Below are 6,000 nucleotides of genomic sequence, written 5' to 3'. Positions count from 1 at the left end.
ATTACCTTCCTCATAATTTGCCTTTCTCATCCACCCTCCCTATGCTTTACTTGATTCCTGCACTTAAAATTTCTGTTCAGCTTTGGCTTTTTCAACAGGACCACTTGAAATTCCCCTACTTCATTGATGTCCATCTTTTCCCTGGAAAAGGATATTCATTTTTAGTAGATAGTTGATTATTAGCTGCATTCCTAGATCTTTTACCTTCCAGATTATGATATTACAAGCTCTGAGTCCTTAATGTAGATGCTGCTAAATCTTGTGTAATCATGACTTCAGCGCAACGATATTTGAATTATTTTATTCTGGCTGCTTGTAAAATTTTCTCTTTGAATTGGGAGTTTTGGAATTTGGCTATAATATTCTTGGGGGTATATTTTTAAATCTCTTTTGGGAGGAACTCAATGTACTCTTTCAATTTCTATTTTACCCTCTGTTTCTAGGATCGCAGGTAAATTTTCCAGTAGAAATTCTTTAAAAATAAAATCAAGGCTCATTTCCTGATACTGACTTTCAGATAGCCCAATAATTTTTAAATTCTTTCTCCTGGATTTGTTCTCCAAGTAAATTGTTTTTCCAATGTGATATTTTCATTTTCTTCTAGGTTTTCTTTCTTTTAGTATTGTTTTATTGTTTCTTGTTCCCTCACAAAGTCATCAAATTCCTTTAGCTCCATTCTATATATGAAGTGGTTGTTTTCTTCAGAGAGCTTTCTGGAATCCCTTTCCATCTGACCAATTCTTCTTTTTTAAGATATTCTTCTCCTCATTAACTTTTTGGACTGCTTTTTCCATTTGACCTAAATTGATTTTTAAGATGTTATTTTCTATGGCATGCTTTTGTTATCTCCTTGACCAAGACACTGACTTGGATTACATGATTTCCCTACATGGCTCTCATTTCTATTCCCATTTTTTTCTCTACCTCCCTTACTTGATTTACAAAATTTTTTTGAGCTCTGCCAGAACTTGACTTGAGACCAATTTCTATTTTTCTTGGAGGCTTTGGATACAGAAGCTTGAACTTTGTCATCTTCTGAGTGTGTGTTTTGCTCCTTCATCGGACCAAAATGATTATCTATGGACAGGTTCCTTTTTTTGGTTATCATTTCTCCACTGTCTGCCCTGGGTCTTAGGTGCTTTCCAAGCTTTTGAGGGTACCCCTGCAAGGACTTCAGTTCCTTCAAGGTCTTTGTAGAGGCTCTGATTACTTTCTTGCCTGTGCTCTGGTCTGTGGATGACCACAAGCACCCCCCTCTACTCTGTAGCTGTGAGGAAGGTCCCTGCTCAGTGGCAATAGGGGGGCCCAGACTGCAACCTGAGTCTGGACAGAGCACCAGAGTCATGAGCCAGGGACAGAGGAGACTCAACAGTCTTCCCACATCCCCTTACATTCCATGGACTGAGCACAATGAGAGCAGTTGCCAGGAGACTCCCTACTGGGTGGTTCCATGGGCATCCTCTCAGTTTCCCAAGGCCTAGAGTGCACCAAGGGCCATGGTGCTTATGGCCACACTGAGCTGAGCTCCACACCCACTGTGGCAGAATTTTCCCTGCTGATCTTCCAAGTTGTGCTTGTAGTTTCCTGAACAAGAGAATAAGTCAACTAATGTCTTTTGATAACTGTTCAGATAGAGGAGCCAAAGAGAAATTAGGTAGAGAGCTATGTATTGGCGGTATATATATATATATATATATATATATATATATATATATATATATATATATATATATATATATATATATATATATTAGCATATTAGCTTTGGGAGTTGACTAAATAAATGTACTGAACTGAAAAAAAATGAAAGTGAGGAAAGGAGGGAGGGAAGGGAAAGAATTAAATTTGTATAATACCTACTCTCTCAGCTCTCCAGTGCTAAATATTTTGCCAATATTATCTTCTTTTACCATTCAGGAAACTGAGGGAAATCAACTTCTCTGAGTTCATACAACTAGTAAATGCCTGAGGCTGAATATATACTTGGGTCTTCCTTAATCCAGGGTCCAGCACTCTATCTATAAGCTTTCTCACTGCCTCACTGGTCAGAACATGATGGATAAAGGTATGTAATCAACTTCTCTCTTCATTGTAGGCTGTGTGAAAGGGATTAGAGTCAAACAAGCACAGGAATAGCAGGTTGGAGCCAGATTTAGGAACCCTACAGAGTTTTCTTAGTACTTTTCTGCATATTGAAAACAATAAAGATGAAGCTATGGTAATGTCAACTGTCATGTGTATAGGTCTGCAAGATTTGCTAGTCCAAGTACAATATCTTATTTGAATCTCTCTTTAGGTCTGTAATTTTGGTAGTAATGTCAATAATATTAATCCTATATTCAAATGAAGAAAATGATGAAATGATGCCCAGGACAGTGCAGTTAAATGTCTCAGATGCCATAAGTAATAAATTGCAGGAGTAGGAGTAAAACTCTGGTCTTCTGACTCCAAAGTCCATAATCTTTTCTTAGTCTTTCCAATGTATCTGGAATGCATTCCCCCATCTTCAGTCTCATGAACCCTCGCTTCCTCTGAGAAGCAACTCAAATACTTTATTCTTCATAAAATCTTTCCTAATCTTAGGAATAATTAGAACAAACCTTCCAAATTATCATGATTTTTTTAAATCAAAGATAAATAAAAGTTTAGCTATCCCTTCCCTCATGTCATATCTCTACTCCTCTCTAACTCTTCAAACTTGATTTTTCCCCCTTCTTGAATCTTCTGGTAAAGTCTTTCTTTTTCAAACCTGCCTTTATGGTAAGCTGTTTTTCAAGCTCTTTTGGTACACTTTCTTCTCCTGTAGCTCTGAAGACTAAGACTGACAGTCCTTGTAGAGTATGTTTTAATTATGGCCTATCTTGGTGACTTCTACACCTGACCATCAATTTCCTACCTTCATATGTTCTTGAAGAATCATATATCAATTCTTTTTTTCATATACCAGTTCTTACATTCAAATTTTTTTGGCTGTTCTTCTCTTGTAGTTATTGTATATCTTATTTTTCTGGTTCTGCTTACTTGATTTTGCCTTATTTCAAATCTTCCACTACAAAAAGTGTTTCCATAATTATTTCATAGTATGTCATGTTATCACTTGCCTTATGTTATGTTCTCTGAGAATGAAGGACAACCATCATCATCATCATCATCATGCCTAAATTGTTTAGCCATTTCCCTCACATTCCATGTTTTTGAAACCACAAAGAAAATTGCTATAAATAGTTTAAAGCAAACATTCCTTTTGCTTTTTCCTGATCACTTTCAGAAACAGACCTAATAGTGGCATTTCTGGGTCAAAGGGTATATACAGTTTTATTTATTTTGATAATAACTTTTCAATTCAATGACAAAAGTTGTCATTGACCTTCTTGGGATATATATGCACCAATGTGGTGAAGCCAGATCCTATGTCTATGAGAGCTAATTATTAATTTTCATTGTAAATTTTGCATCTCAGAAATCAACAAATGCTACAACAAATGCTATCATTTTGCTGTCTAGACTTTGAAAAGTGATGGAGAAAAAATGTAGATTAACTTAAAAGTGTGTCCTGCACATATCTTTCTTTTATTATGATCTGGTTATTAAACATTTTCCAGTACAAACTTGGATATACCTAGAAAGGGAATCTCTGGATCAAAATTTATGAATTTTTAATCACTCTCTTTGTATAATTTCAAATTTTTTAATATTATTTAATTTAATTTTTTACTTTGATTTTTACAAGCAACAAGCACTTATTTAATTTCTCTTATACTTTTCCTCTATAAAAATGGTAAAAATAGGAAAAGAAAAATCAGAACCTTTTTTAAAAATATTAAGCAAGGTAAAGCTTCTTCCTGAAGAATCTATTACCTCTCTATCATGTGGTGAGTAACATACTTCATAATTAGTCCTTTGGAATTATGATTGGTCATTAAATTGAATAGTTCATGTCTAAAAAAATAAAACTGTATATACCTTTTTACCAAGAAATACCATTATTAGATCTGTTTCTGAAAATGACCAGTAAAAAGGTAAAGAATTCATATGTTATTAAACATTTATAGCAACTCTATTTGTGGTTACAAAAAACTGGAAAATGAGGGGAATAGCTCAACAACTGTGACATGATGAGTATGATGATGATGATGATGATGATGATGAAGAACAAAAGAATGCCCTTTATTTTCAAGGACCATGATATCAGGGAGGTGATACAACGACAAGCATGTGGATTGGAAGGATAAGGGGAGTTGTGCTAAGTCACCAGTCACACTTTCTCCTCCAGAGCCATCTGGGTTCCATAATCAGATATAAATCAGGAGAACTGAAAATAGCCCTGAATGTGAGGCAATCAGATTTAAGTGAGTTGCTCAAGACCACACATCTAGTAAGTGTCTGCATCTGGATTTGAACTCAGGTTCTCTTGCCTTGAGGAATGGCAGACTACCCAATGCATCAACTAGTTGCCTCTATTGTGGTATAAGATTGTGTTGGAATTCTACTTAAATGATGAACAGGCTGATTTGAGAAAAAACATAGAAATACTGAAGAGAGTTGACATAAGAGAATATTCTGTATTCTAACAACAATATTTTTCAAAAGCACTTGTAAATTACCAATTAATTGAATGTTATAAATATCAGATTAACTATAAAGGTCCTTTGGGGCAAATTATATCTAGCTCAAGAAAAAGAACTAATAAGAAGAATGCATAGTATAATTTTGCATGTTTTTAAAATCTGTGTCAAATAGTAGCCTTCTCTAGTTCAGGGAGAAAGGGAGACAATTTACAACTTAAAATGTAAAATGAAATTCAAATTTCAAAAAGTATTGTACTTTGATCACAATATTCATTTATCTAGCATGTACAATTTCACTCTTGGAGAATCATGAACTATACACATGAGTCTCTCAGCTCTGGAGGAGCTTTTGTTTGGATAAGCCTTCACGTTATCTTGATGATTATAGTCAATGTCTGGCACTTCCCAGAGTCTTTTTCATATTATCTCTAATCTTTTTCATTTCCTCTCCAATAAAAACTCGACCAATATCCTTGATTCTCTAGCTCTGATAGATGAGTTTTTGCCTTATCATTAGATCCTAGTCCTTCATGTTACTTCCAAGTCATATCCATTCCCAATAGCCTGAGCAACTGTCTTATTCCTCCTTGTTTTCCAACACCTTTTCAATATTGTCTTACCTGCTTTTCTGTGTAAAAGTATATAGCAGAACAATGGACAGAGCACTAAGTCTGAAGTGTGGAAGAACTGGGTTCAAACATGGACTCCAATACTTAATAATTATTTAGCCCTGGGAAAGTCACAAACTCTAGTTTTCACTGTGGAAAATGGTAAAATAATGTCTAACTTCCAGTGTTGTGAAGATCAAATAAAATAATATTTATAAAGCAAAACATAATTCCTGAAACATATTAGGTTCCTGATGTTTTCTTTCTTCCTTTGTTCCTTCATTTCCTTCCTTCCTTCTTTTCATCCTCCCAACTTTCCTTTCTTCTTTTTTATCTTCCTTTCTCCCTTTCTTCTTTCTTTCTTTCCTCCCTCCCTTCCTTTTTTTAAGCTTCCTTGCTCCTTTCCTCTTCTACTTCATTTCTTCCTACAGTAGACTGTTAAGTTTTTGTATGAACTGGAACCATCTTGCTTCTTTTAATCATGCCCCAGCCCTCTAGGATAGGGCCTGATAAATTGTAAATTGCATGGTAAATACTCTATTTGTAATGTCTTATTCTAGTGTTTTCTTTTTCTCTTTTTTATTAGTTTTTTTGCAAGACAAGTGGGTTAAGTGGTTTGCCCTAGACCACACAGATAGGTAATTGTTATCTGAGGCCTGATTTGAATTCAGATACTCCTGCCTCCAGTACTGGTGCTCTATCCATTGTGCCACCTAGTTGTCCCTAGTCTAGTGTTTTCTATAAAAGTATCAGGTGTTTTGACAGCTTAAAATGTTTACATATATATATAGATATATATATATATATAGATATATATATATACA

The 6,000-nt window shown here is 34.9% G+C and overlaps 1 long non-coding RNA gene across 1 annotated transcript in view; it reads left to right on the top strand.

The window, feature by feature from the left end:
* Positions 1-1,459: 1,459 nt before the first annotated feature.
* The window catches only part of LOC141513564 (uncharacterized), a 123,201-nt gene continuing 118,660 nt past the window's right edge, over positions 1,460-6,000 (top strand). Inside the window, exons 1-2 of the long non-coding RNA XR_012475823.1 lie at positions 1,460-1,654; positions 1,918-2,065. This is a non-coding gene — a long non-coding RNA (uncharacterized LOC141513564). The remainder of the gene's footprint in view (positions 1,655-1,917; positions 2,066-6,000) is intronic.

Source organism: Macrotis lagotis, chromosome 1 (genome assembly GCF_037893015.1).
Source record: "Macrotis lagotis isolate mMagLag1 chromosome 1, bilby.v1.9.chrom.fasta, whole genome shotgun sequence".
In the NCBI taxonomy this organism is placed as follows: Eukaryota; Metazoa; Chordata; class Mammalia; order Peramelemorphia; family Peramelidae; genus Macrotis; species Macrotis lagotis.
The sequence above is the reverse complement of the archived record's forward strand: the minus strand, read 5'-3'. Positions and strand labels throughout refer to the sequence as shown.